Below are 14,701 nucleotides of genomic sequence, written 5' to 3'. Positions count from 1 at the left end.
ACAATTTACAGGGTGCTCTACAGATCCAAGAGACCTCATCTCAGTAAAGTTGGCAGGTCAGTCACCTTCTAACCCAACCCCACCAGATACCACTCACAGCTGTTTACTGCTTTTATATAATGCTGACTTTTACATATTTTATTTATTATTTTATATATAATATACAATATTTATATCTAATATATTACTTATATATTATTACCTTTATATAAAATTTTAGTTTTATAATCCTATTTAGTGGGTATGACCACTGGTAGGTTGTTCATGCCCTAGTCTTCATGTCCCATGTCCATTTGCACAAGATCATCACTAAACTGATTGTGGGGAGGGGCAGGGCTAGTAGAACTGTTAATACTTCTCCAACACCACATCTGCCTGCATGCCACCGTCCTTCCCACGAGGCTGATAATGGACTAAACCTCTGAAACTGTAAACAAGTTCCAATTAAATGCTTTTCTTTATAAGACTTTCTGTGGTCATATTGTCTCTTCACAGCAACAGAATAGTGACTAAGACAGAGGCTATTAATCATGATTATAATCTTTTTTAAGTACATAAGTTGATAATAAGATAGAATGTTGAGTCCTGGAGAAAGTTAGCAGAACATATTGAGGTGTAAATCATATAAAAACATCTTATATGTGTAGGACATGTTCAAATGACAAGTCAGCATAAGGGCCTCGAGCAGAGGGACAGGGTTACTAACTCACAGTCAAAATTTCTGACCCAGAACTATTCATGTGTAAAAGAACTGCAGGGGCAAAAATGGAGAAGAGACTGAAGGAAAGGTTGGCCAATGACTAGCACAACTTGGGATCCATCTCATTGCAGGGAACAAGGCCCAACACTACTATGCTATGATGTGCTTACAGTTGGGAGCCTGGCATGGCTGTCCTCTGAGAGGCCATACCAGCAATTGATTGAGACAGAAGCAGATACTTACACCCAACAATTGGACTGAAGTCAGGGACTCCTATGGTTGAATTTGGGTAAGGACTAAAGAAGCTGAAGGTGAGGGTGACACTATAGGAAGACTGGCAGTCTAAACTAGCTCAGACCCCAGGGAGCTCCCAGAGACTGAACCACCAATCAGGAGTATACAGGGGCTGGTCTGAGGCCCCAGACACATACCTAGCAGAGGTCTGCGTGGTCAGGCCTTAGTGGGAGATGTGCTTAATCTTGGAGAGACTTGAGGCCCCAGGGAAGGGGCAGGTTTAGTAGGGGGCACCCTCTTGGAGGCAAGGGGGAGGATGAATGGGATGAGGAACTATGGGAGAGATGACTGAGAAGTGGGGGGGGGGGGAGAAGCAATGATTGGAATGCAAATAAAACAAAAGAAAAAAGATAAAAGAAGATGAAAAGATAAAAAGTGCCCCATGTAAAGATATACATCATGTCTTTTTAAGGTATAGCAAATTCAGATAACAATAATTTACTCTCTATATATATTAGAATGACTATAATTCAAAAGGCTGTTAACACTAAATACTAATGAGAATTTGTAACAATGTGATCCCTCATTCAAGGATACAAAATATATAATGCAAAAATACAGAACACAGCGTGGCAGTTTCTTGCAAAACTGAATAGATTCTTAGCATATGATCTAAGTAATGATTTTGGTGTTTATCCAAAGGAGTTGTAAATGTGTGCTCTGTAGATTCTGCTCAACTGACTATTGCCATCTTGACTTCTCTGCTATGGTTGCCCCAGAATAACCCTACCTAGTTATTCCTGAATAGTTTTCCAACGAACCATAAAAGCAGACAAACTTTTAGAGCAGGATATTGAGCATTACAACTCAGACTGCTGATCTAGAGGGGCACCTCATTCATTGTTAGAGGCTTACAACACACTATGCACCTACACTCAAGCTAAGCTAACATTACTTTTGCTCTAATAAAAATATATGTGCCTCCTTCCCATCCAGAATGTGGGAACTCAACTGGTCTTATTAATACATAAGACTATACTTCCACCAAGTAGTATCTCAATAAATCAGATTCTGTACAGTCCAAGTTCAACCTGATTCTCTTGGTTCAGGTTTACCATATTGTGATGTCTGCCCTTTTAAACTAGAATGAGTATATCTAGAGAAAATATCTGTCTTAGTAAGGGCTACCATTGCTGTGAAGAGACATCATGACCAAAGCAACTCTTCTAAAGGAGAGTTTAATCTGAGCTGGCTTACAGTTTCAGAGGTTCAGTCCATTATAATTATGGCAGGAAGCATGGCAGCATGCAGGCAGACATGGTGCATCAAGAGTTCTACATCTTGATCTGAATGCAGTCACAAGGAGAGCTTCGCTTCTGTAGGAAGCTGGATGAGGCTCTCTTTCCATACTAGGTGGAACTTGAACATAGAGACATCAAAGCCCACTCCCTAAATGACAAACTTCCTCTAACAATACTTGCTAATAATATAACTTCCAATGAGCCAAGCATATTCAAACTATTACAATATTCACACATACACACACACACACAGACACACACACACACACACAATAAAAACCTGCCCACGGATGCATACACAGGAATTACTATTGTCAAATTCTGGAAACAATCAGGATGTCTTTCTGCAAGTCAATGGGACAAAAGCAAACTATGATGGACTGAACTATGGATGGTATTCAATGCTAAAATAAAATAATCTTTAAACCGTTAAAAGATTCAGAGACAACAGAAGATACATATAACTAGGTGAACAAAGGCAGCCTGAAAAGGATGCACACCATATTATTCTAAGCATAGGGAGTTCTTCAAAGAGCAAAACTAGAGGCAATAAAGATACTAGTGGCTGCCAGTTTGGGGATGAGATGAAATCTGAATATTCAAAGTACAGAGGATTTTAAGGTAGTAAAATACTCTGTATGTTACCAAAATTATAAACATGTCTAATGCATATTACATACACCACTAAGAATGACTTCTAAAGTAAAGTATAGTGGTTTGTAGTATTTCAACATAAGCACATTCATTGTTACACAAATACCACTCTTGTTGAAAACACTGATAAGTTATATTCTATTAATATATTGGGGGAGGGATATCTCTGTGGGATCAGTACATCTTTTAAGTTGTGCCCTGTCAATACTCTCTGAATATATTAGTCAGCTTTACTATGAAAATTAAATATCATATGCTGGATTATTTCTCTGTATTCTCATATGGTACTAGAGACTGACAAGCTTCCTTGGGATTCTTTAATAAGGGCACTACTGCCTCTTCTTTAGTGGCCTAGTCACTATTCAAGGTCCTACCTATACTACCTGATACTGATACTGATTAAGTTTCCACATGTGAATTTTGAAAGAATACAAACATTCAGACAATAATACAAAATATTTTTTTCCTTTTGAAAAACAATGTGGCTCATTGAACGCGGAGGCAGCTGCCGGGCATTAGTGTGGTCTCGTCGTCAGCGCAGCCGGGCCTACACACAAGCAACCATGTCTAAGGGACCTGCAGTTGGCATTGATCTCGGCACCACCTACTCCTGTGTGGGTGTCTTTCAGCATGGAAAGGTGGAAATTATTGCCAATGACCAGGGCAACTGCACCACGCCGAGCTATGTTGCTTTTACGGACACAGAGAGATTAATTGGGGATGCGGCCAAGAATCAGGTTGCAATGAACCCCACCAATACAGTTTTTGATGCCAAACGTCTGATCGGGCGTAGGTTTGATGATGCTGTTGTTCAGTCTGATATGAAGCATTGGCCCTTCATGGTGGTGAATGATGCAGGCAGGCCCAAGGTCCAAGTGGAATACAAAGGGGAGACAAAAAGTTTCTACTCAGAGGAAGTGTCCTCCATGGTTCTGACAAAGATGAAGGAAATTGCAGAAGCGTACCTCGGAAAGACTGTTACCAATGCTGTGGTCACAGTGCCGGCTTACTTCAATGACTCTCAGCAACAGCCAACAAAAGATGCTGGAACTATTGCTGGCCTCAATGTACTTCGAATCATCAATGAACCAACTGCTGCTGCTATTGCTTATGGCTTAGATAAGAAGGTTGGAGCTGAAAGGAATGTGCTCATTTTTGACTTGGGAGGTGGCACTTTTGATGTGTCAATCCTCACTATTGAGGATGGAATTTTTGAAGTCAAATCAACAGCTGGAGACACCCACTTAGGTGGAGAAGATTTTGACAACCGAATGGTCAATCATTTCATTGCTGAGTTCAATCGAAAGCACAAGAAAGACATCAGTGAGAACAAGAGAGCTGTCCGTCCTCTCCGCACGGCCTGCGAGCGGGCCAAGCGCACCCTCTCCTCCAGCACCCAGGCCAGTATTGAGATTGATTCTCTCTATGAGGGAATTGACTTCTATACCTCCATTACCCGGGCTCGATTTGAGGAGTTGAATGCTGACCTATTCCGCGGCACACTGGACCCTGTAGAGAAGGCCCTTCGAGATGCCAAGCTGGACAAGTCACAGATCCATGATATTGTCTTGGTGGGTGGTTCTACCAGAATCCCCAAGATTCAGAAACTTCTGCAAGACTTCTTCAATGGAAAAGAGCTGAACAAGAGCATTAACCCCGATGAAGCTGTTGCCTATGGTGCAGCTGTCCAGGCAGCCATTCTATCTGGAGACAAGTCTGAGAACGTTCAGGATTTGCTGCTCTTGGATGTCATTCCTCTTTCCCTTGGTATTGAAACTGCTGGCGGAGTCATGACTGTCCTCATCAAACGCAATACCACCATCCCCACCAAGCAGACACAGACTTTCACCACCTACTCTGACAACCAGCCTGGTGTACTCATTCAGGTGTATGAAGGTGAAAGGGCCATGACCAAGGACAACAACCTGCTTGGAAAGTTCGAGCTCACAGGCATCCCTCCAGCACCCCGTGGGGTCCCTCAGATTGAGGTTACTTTTGACATCGATGCCAATGGCATCCTCAATGTTTCTGCTGTAGATAAGAGCACAGGAAAGGAGAACAAGATCACCATCACCAATGACAAGGGCCGCTTGAGTAAGGAAGATATTGAGCGCATGGTCCAAGAAGCTGAGAAGTACAAGGCTGAGGATGAGAAGCAGAGAGATAAAGTTTCCTCCAAGAACTCGCTGGAGTCCTATGCCTTCAACATGAAAGCAACTGTGGAAGATGAGAAACTTCAAGGCAAGATCAATGATGAGGACAAACAGAAGATTCTTGACAAGTGCAATGAAATCATCAGCTGGCTGGATAAGAACCAGACTGCAGAGAAGGAAGAATTTGAGCATCAGCAGAAAGAACTGGAGAAAGTCTGCAACCCTATCATTACCAAGCTGTACCAGAGTGCAGGTGGCATGCCTGGGGGAATGCCTGGTGGCTTCCCAGGTGGAGGAGCTCCCCCATCTGGTGGTGCTTCTTCAGGCCCCACCATTGAAGAGGTGGATTAAGTCAGTCCAAGAAGAAGGTGTAGCTTTGTTCCACAGGGACCCAAAACAAGTAACATGGAATAACAAAACTATTTAAATTGGCACAAAAAAAAAACAATGTGGAGGTAACTGAAGCCAGCAGACCCACGGGGAATCACATACAAACTTCTAGTACTAGAGATATCTGTCATCTAGGTGGTCTATAGAAACCCTCTAATAAATAGATAATAGTACACTGAAGGTTAACTACTGACAAATAATTTTGACTTGAGAAACACATTTCTTGTGTGTAACTGCTTCTGAACTTCAAGATATTATCATACAGTGGATAAAACATATATATTAAAACAAAGAAAAATTCTACTACTAGATTGAAGACACTCTTAGGGTAAACAGTAACTGATGTGGGGAAATTATGGATAATGGGATTTACCTCAATGAAGAGATACATTCAGAGGAAGGGCAGGTCTTGGAGAATAAGATATCCCACAGTTATACTATTCTAAAGCAAAGGATGGGAGAAGGGTTGCAAACTTCTAGGTCTAATAACTTTTTTCTTCCTTTCCCTAGTAGTAAAAAGTGTTCAGATGCAGATGTAGATCATCAGTACAGCACTTGCCTAGCAGTGTACATAGTGCCTTGTGTTCGACCTTCAGTCCTTAGGAGAGAAGAAAAAAGTACAAGAAGTGTTAACACTAAGTGAATTACTAAAAGAATTAGGAGAAGGAAATCCTTCAGAAGTAGATACAGAAGCAGCCTTCTCTGAGAACACAGCTAGTATAATGCTAGAGGGAGCTCCATAGACCTATCATCTCTAGGGAAAAACAAAACTGGTGCGCATTAGTAATACACATAATCATTAGTAGCCTTAGACATTGTCAATAGTACAAAAAAAATTGAAAAGATTGCCCACACTACCTGAAAAATCTAAATAAAATCATAACAAGCCTGAGGCATTTGAGAATCAACACATCACCTCTCGTCCTCATAAGTCCTAATTAGTGTGGTATCTTTTTCCTGTGTCTGAGCAGCCACAAACAGGAGACTCCATCTTTCCCTGCTCCCAGCAATGCTACAGTTTCCTCCCAGAATGATCAGGGTACCACTGGTTATCAGTCTCAACATACCTGAGCTCTACTCCAGCCAAGAGCAGCTGAATATTCCAGAGCAATCTTACTCCATGATCTACTACCAGTGACCAGATGTTATACCCTGGGTGCAGCAGTCCACAAATAGTGGGGTTTCTGCTGCTCACCTTCACTCCAGCTCTCTTGAAAAGCAAGGTTGCCAGCAAGGCAAAAAAAAAAAAAAAATAGACTACCATACTTGCCCATTGCTCTGCCTGTAAAGCAGTGTCATTACTCAAATAAAATAAGTCATTACCCTGCTTCTAGAGCTGCAACAGAAGTCTTTGCTAAGTTGAGGTTTTGAAAATGACTTTAAAAAATCAAAAGCTTAACTCGAGGAAACTAACTCTGTAATAAAACATGGGAAACTTCAAGATGAAGGATATGCTTCAAATCAATAAAGATTACGATGCCCTGTAGCTTCTCAAAATAATAAGCTAAACCATAAACCACCTACTTACTTCACAAGAGAGAACCAAAGAAACAGGACAGAGGAAAGCTCAAATGCTGACCTCAGAATCTACCCTATGCAAAGGGTTCTGGATTTAATTAAATCACACTGTGAAGCATTTAATGCCCCCAAGGTATTATTAAAAACAATAGAGCATCAGTCAGCAATTAGTTGAAGCTAACAGCTGGGTATGATGTTTACTGAGGCAGATAGATTAATAAAGAGATCAAGGAGGGGCTGGAGAGATGGCTTGGTGCTTCAGAGTGCTGACTACTCTTGCTTGGGACCAGAGTTTGGTTTCTAGCTCTCCAAAGCACCTGTTACCCCATTACATGGGATCTCATGCCTCTACCCTCTGAAAACACCTGCACTCACATGAATATATAGACACATGAATATATAGACACATAGACACATTTTAAATGGAAATATATAAATGTTTAAAGATTCAGGGGCAAAGACTATCAAAACAATGCTCAGACTCCTGCATACTAGAGTCACTGTTCACTAACATAGCTTCCACTTATGAAAAGTGACATCAGAGACTGTACACCATGAAGAATCAGGACATAATCCACATAGTTCAACCTAGTTAACAACTATAAATAAGCCAATAGGTTTGATGGCCTGCAGTACAGAGAGTAGATACAATGTATCAACTAAACTGCAAAGTCTCTGTGAAAAGAAACAAAACATAGATGTGGGAAAGAGTAGACAAGGGAGAGTGAAACATCAACTGTAACATATGAAACATTCAAGTTAATTATTTCATAATTCTTTTTCTATACTACCTGAATACAATTACTAAAATGTTCAAATAACTAAACAAACCTTGGATTAAAAAGAGAAAAAAAAGTATAGGATGTCTCATTAAGCATAGCATATTTAAAAAGAAGTAATTCCAACACTGGGTTTGAACTGACAAGAAGCCAGCCAAACTGAAGATAGCCTGTAGTGAATGTGTAACCTAGAGACAAGAGAGACAAAACATGAAAGTGAACAGACTTGGAAAAAGTGTCCCATGTGCAGAATAAACAATGTCATAATAGCAGACAGATAAAAAGAGGCATAAAATATTGAAACAACATTCTCAAACTCGGTAAAACATATTTAAGACACATTGAAAAAAGCTCCCATAATCTCCCAACTGGACAGCACAAAAATATCTATACACAGGCATTTTCAAGGATATGAAAATATTCAAAGATAAAATAGTGAAAGTCTCAAAGAAAAATGACTTGTCAAGTACAAGGAACATCTGTATGGTAACAGCTCATTTTTTCTTTTGAAAGAATAGAAGGATATCTACTCCAATAGGCCATCATATTTAAATTAACGAAGGAAAACCTGCCTGACAAGAATCTTATAATCAGTGAAGCTATCCCTTAAAAATGAAGGCAAGTACATTCACATACAAAAACCCCAGTACTTTATGGTAGCAGCATTTAAAAGAAACACTAAAGACATTTCTGTGGTGGCCTCTGCTGCAAAAAACTTATTTGATAAGGCATGAGAGCTACACTTATCTTTAACCATAAGGAGCAGTTTTTGTAATGTACCTAGGAATTATACAGGTTTAAGGGAGTAACACTAGTAGGTTCCCTCTCGAGTACCTAAACTTGTCAGCCATGGGTAGTTGAATTTGTTTAGACTACCAGCCATGAATTACCTCTTGTTGACTGGGCCGCAAGTCTAATAAGATGGCTGCTGATCAGCTCCAAAATATATGCTGCTTAGCATCCCAACTGATGCATATACAATACAATCCCTTCACTTAAGGCTCATGGAATTCCAGAGACGAGGGAACAGAAATATGGTAAGAGACAAAGACCAGGATATCTGCTCAAGTATAGTAGGAAAGCCACACCCATGAAATATTGACAATATGGTCACCTGAAAAAAAAGGGCTGCACATGACTCCACCAGTTCCCATCCTGATATAGAAGTGACGTGTCAAAAGGCCCTATGCACAAATGAGGAGCAAGGAGAAATTAACAGATTCATCTCTAAGAAAGAAGTCCACTGATAGAATAGTCAATCCCAGAAGTGATGGAAATTCTCAAAACAAAATGAAATGTATAAAGGAAATATATGCCCTAAACAATGCATTATAGATTTTACTTACATTTTCTCTCAATATAAATAGGTAATTCTATTGTCATTGTTGGTGTTTTTCATTTATCATATAATTATACACACTTATATTATATAACAACTTTTTGTTGAACAAATGCATTGAGTATGAAAAATGGCTAAGGAAAATTCCTCAGTTGGTAAGCAACTGACAGCCATCCAAATTTCCATGGATTAATATAACAAACACCGTAATTATGCAGTTCCTCTTACTCCTCTCAGTTTCATTTAGAAAGATTACAAGACGTAAAAAATTACAACAATGTATTATTAGGCTAGTAACATACGCAAATGGAATGTCTTTAATAACACTATCAACAAAAATGGGGCTCTGTCTATATAAGACTGTCAACCTGAATTTGACTGTTGGGACTCACAAGATAGAACAGAGCTGTTCTCTGACCACCCATGTTGCACAAACACAAACACACATACACAATATAATTTTAAAATAAAAATTAAACAGTAAGTACAATTATAACTTATTGAAATTGTTCATATACATCTGAAGTGGATCTGCCTTTTTTTAAAGATTTATTTATGTTATTTATATGAGTACACTGTAGCTGTCTTCAGACACACCAGTAGAGGGCATTAGATCCCATTACAGATGGTTGCTAGCCACCATGTGGTTGCTGGGATTTGAACTCAGAAGAGTAGTCAATGCTCTTAACCGCTAAACCGTCATCTCTCTAGCCTGAAATGGATCTGATAACACAGAGATAATACTTCATAAAGTAAACACTAAGAATATAAAACAAAAACTCACAAAATTAAAGAAATTGAAAACCTTAAGACAGAAAATAGACTACTTTCTCACAACCTGAGAAGTTATGAAGAAATGGAACATTTCCCACTACAGATGATGTTCAATGTGGCAGGCAAGAATCCACTAGATATTTAAGATTCTCACTCAGCCTATGTTAGAAATTTGGAGTTTCAGTTAGCAAGTGGAGTCAAGTCATATGACTCAATCACAGGAACCATGAAACAAAGAAAGAGGCTCTGAGGTCCCCTGCTGTGGAAAGAGACAAGGTGGCTGCTCTGAGTCAGAGAGCTGGAGAATGGAAGCTGCCTACTTCTTAGAGCAGATATTGATTGAACTGTGAACTTACAACATTGGGATTGTTTGCTTTCAGGATAGATTTACATACAGATTTTTGTCTGAATCACATGGGGAATTTTGCCTGTGGTTCAGAACTAGAACAGGGAAAATTTACTGACTCCTAAGTAGAAAGCAGTGATAATTGCTTACTGTGAACAGGTATTGATAGATGTCTGTGGCTCCAGGTAGAGAGTATAACAGATAGGTGGTATAAAAGCTGTTAATAAATAAAAGTCTGTTGCTCCAGGTGGAGAGCATAAAGCTAGGTGGTATAAAAGATATTAATAAATGAAAGACTGTGGCTCCAGGTTGAGAGCATAGATGGTATATGAACGTCTAAAGGAAACTCATTCCTCATTCATGGATTCTACAGGAATTTTAGGTTAATTTCCTGGCATGACAGATTCTTTATTAAAAAGCCTAAAAATGGGCTCATATAATATTTTAGCTTACTTGATTTGTTTTAGATTGTTTTGATTTTCAAATTGGGTGTGATTTTGAGTTTTGTGGTTATATTATTCCTCTGGGAGAGACGTCAAGCTAAAGGTTTTTCTGGTTACTAGCTCAAGGATATGTTGGTTTGGGAGAAACATTTTGTCTTTGCATCTTTAGAAAAGGTTATTAGTGTCCATACACCTTCCAGAGTTATATGGATCAGATAAGACAGAGGAAGACTGCCTGAAAATAGATTCAGGTGAATCAAACAAACAGACAGACAGAGAGACAGACAAACAAATTCTTTGTGCCATCCTTCACATGGCGCAAATGAAGACTTATGATTGGAGCAAAATTTCATCCTAACTAGTCTGAACACCCTACGCAGACAAATAAATCGATACAGATATCTTGATACTAAAATTTTGTTTTGAGATTTGTCTATTACAAAACATACAGTCTTAGTGGGTCTCATTGTCAGACCTGCTTGAATTCCTGATCTCTTGGGCTCAGCCAAATCCAGTCAGGACACAAACATCAGAGACTAAAACAATCATTGGTGTGGCCTTCTTTAGGCCAAGCAACTCCCCCATTTTCCCTACCCTCCCCCCTCAAAGATATCCCAACGCCCATATTCAGCTGGAAGTAGTTATAAAGAGTCATCGCCCTGGTTGCATGGTCTTGAGGGTCTAGAAGTGGTCATTCTAGCTGTTTTTCTGGGGAATTTTGAAATGGTCATAATTTGAACAGGAAGGAATTGCTAGAATTGTGTAGCCATAATCTCATCTGGTAGAAATCTTTATAATTGATACAAAGTTGAAGTTATAATCTCTTACATTGGTACAGAATTTATTTGATACAAATTTAAAGTTTTCATTGCCATGCATTTCTTACTGATATAAAATTGGGATTAATACTGTTACTCTCATATAGGCATTGTGCCTATACAATACACTTAAGAATACAAGGCTTAGCCAGGCAGTGGCACACGCCTTTAATCCCAGCACTTGGGAGGCAGAGGCAGGCAGATTTCTGAGTTCGAGGCCAGCCTGGTATACCAAGTGAGTTCCAGAACAGCCAGGGCTATACAGAGAAACCCTGTCTCGAAAACAAAAAACAAAAAACAAACAAACAAACAAAAAGAATACAAGGCTTAGACCCAGTCCTTCTATAACTGCTATTATAATTTTTAAAATGATTAAGCAAGACGAGTTAAGGGCCAGATAGCAAACTCATGGTTCTGAGTTAATTAACAGGGTGTTTTTGGATATTTCAATTAGAATGGCTGAGAGTAGTCACGGCTTTAACAGTTCAGAAATGTTTTGCATAGATAGATAGTCTTCATAGGCATCAGAAATCTACAGAATATGATGTTTATGGACTTTTTAAAAATTTGATCATTTGACTAGAGACCTATCTGTTCCTGACAGCATCCCTTTCTTGGATTCAAAGAACTGAGCATCAGTGGAATTGCTCCAGTTGTGGTGAGACAGCCACTAGGCAAGAATTGCCTCAATTCATCTACAGACAAAATACTGTCCAGAAAAAGAACACACTATGCAGGATAGTCAACTGATAACCTCTGCTAAGACAGTGTAATCAGCCCTTCAAAATTCTCCATTGCAAAGGTCTGTCAGATAATCCTGGGCCAGAAGAATGAAGACTGATGCTCCAACATTTTGAAGTATAAGAGACTGGCCAGGTGATCAGTGGTCTCTATAAATTGGCTAAGTTTTTTAAGCTATATTTTGTGCTTCACATATTTTCAGGTGATATTAGTCATTCTTGGGTTTCTGATTTTATTGAAGATTGGTAGTCTTATAGCCAACCCAAGCTGGTTAGCATTGAGAAAATGATAAAGATTTGAGAGGATGGTTTTCAGATGACATACAATCTAAAACCAGGACATAAGTCAGGTGTAGAATTAAAAGCCTTTTAGGTCAAGATAGATGACAGAGTGTTCTATTTAATTGAAAAATGATGAAGGCCCTTTCAGCTCCTTCAGTCCTTCCCCTAACTCCTCGATTGAGGTACTTGTGCTCAGTCCTATGGTTGGCTGCAAGCATCCACATCTGTGTTACTCAGGATCTGGCAGAGCCTCTCAGGAGAGAGCTGTATCAAGCTCCTGTCAGCAAGTACTTCTTGGCATCAGGAAGTACTTGTCTGGGTTTAGTGTCTGCATGTGGGATAGATCCCTAGGTGGGGCAGTTTCTTGATGGCCTTTCCTTAAGTTTCTGCTCGACTCTTTGTCCCTGTATTTCCTTTAGAGAGGAGCAATTCTGGTTTAAAATTTTGGAGATGGGTGGGTGGCCCCATCCCTCACCTGGGGAGCCATGCCTAACCTCTGGATATGGTCTGGACAAGTTCTCCCTCCCCTTTCTGGAGTATTTCAGCTAATGTCATCCCCATCGGGTCCTGGGAGGATCTTGCTTTCCTGACATCTGAGACGTTCTGGTTGCTACTCCCAGTTCCCCATCTCTTATTGCTACACATCTCTGTTCAATTTCCTGACCCTCTGTACATCTCTTCCATCCCCTCTCATACCTGATTCTTCCCCCTCTTTTCCCCTCCCCCTCTTCTCTTCCTCCCAAGTCCCTCCCACCCTCGACTTCCCTTGATTATTTTGTTCCCCCTTCTAAGTAGGACTGAAACATCCACTCTTTGTTCTTTCTTCCACTTGAGCTTCATGTGGTCCATGAGTTGTATTGTGGGTATTCCACACTCTTTACCTAATATCCACTTATCAGTGATTACATACCATATGTGGCCTTTTGTGACTGCGTTACCTCACTCAGGATGATATTGTCAAGTTCCATCCATTTGCCTGCAAATTTCATGAAGTCATTATTTTTAATAGCTGAGTAGTATTCCATTGTGTAAATGTACCACATTTTCTATATCCATTCATCTGTTGAGAGACATCTGGGGTATTTCCAGCTTCTGACTACTATAAAAATGGCTGCTATGAACATAGTGGAGCATGTGTTCTTATTACATAGTGGAGCATCTTCTGGGTCCTCAGGTAGTACTATGTCCAGTTTTCTGAGGAACCACTAGACTGATTGCCAGAGTGGTTGTACCAGCTTGCAATCCCACCAGTAATGAAGGAGTGTTCCTCTTTCTCCACATTCTCACCAGCATCTGCTGTCACCTAGATTTTGATCTTAGCCATTCTGACTGGTATGAGGTGGTATCACAGGGTCATTTTGATTTTCATTTCGCTGATGTCTAAGGATGCTGAACATTTCTTTAGATGCTTCTCAGCCATTCAAGTTTTCTAAGATGAGAATTCGCTGTTTAACTCTGTTCCCCATTTTTTTAGTAGGGTTCTTTGGTCCTCTGGAGTCTAACTTCTTGAGTTCTTTATAAATATTGGATATTAGCCCTCTATCAGATGTAGAGTCGGTAAAGATCATTCCCCAATGTGTTGGTTGCCATTTTGTCCTATTGACAGTGTCCTTTGCCTTACAAAAGCTTTGCAATTTTTTGAGGATCTATTTGTGGATTCTTGATCTTAGGGCATAAGCCACTGATGTTCTTTTCAGGAAAATTTTCTCTGTGCCCATGTGCTCAAGGCTCTTCTCCACTTTCTCTTCTATTTTTTCAGACTATCTGGTTTTATGTGGAGGTCCTTGATGCACTTGGACCTGAGCTTTGTACAGGGAGAAAAGAATGGATCAATTTGCATTCTTCTACAGGTTGACCACCAGTTGAATCAGCACCATTTGTTGAAAATGCTGTCTTTTTTCCACTGGATGATTTTAGTTTCTTTGTTAATGATCAAGTGACCATAGATGTGTGGGTCTTACCAAAGACTAGGAAAGTTAAAAGATCCTGAACAGATGCCATTACAGACCCTAAGAAAACACAAATGCCAGCCCAGGCTACTATACCCAGCAAAATTTTCAACTACCATAGATGGAGAAACCAGGATATTCCATGACAAAACCAAATTTACATAATACCACTCCACAAATCCAGCCCTACAAAGGATAATAGATAGAAAACTCCACCACAAGGAGGGAAACTACACCCTAGGAAAAGTAAGAAAGGAATCATCTTTCAACAAACCGAAAAG

The 14,701-nt window shown here is 39.8% G+C and overlaps 1 long non-coding RNA gene and 1 pseudogene across 1 annotated transcript in view; one reads left to right on the top strand and one right to left on the bottom strand.

The window, feature by feature from the left end:
* The window catches only part of 1700016L04Rik (RIKEN cDNA 1700016L04 gene), a 53,411-nt gene that overhangs the window by 8,265 nt on the left and 30,445 nt on the right, over positions 1 to 14,701 (bottom strand). The window lies entirely within an intron of this gene.
* On the top strand, positions 3,375 to 5,477 carry Gm8355 (predicted pseudogene 8355; annotated as a pseudogene).

The sequence above is a fragment of the Mus musculus genome, chromosome 10 (genome assembly GCF_000001635.26).
Source record: "Mus musculus strain C57BL/6J chromosome 10, GRCm38.p6 C57BL/6J".
Classification (NCBI taxonomy): domain Eukaryota; kingdom Metazoa; phylum Chordata; class Mammalia; order Rodentia; family Muridae; genus Mus; species Mus musculus.
This window is presented reverse-complemented; position numbering and strand designations above follow the sequence as displayed.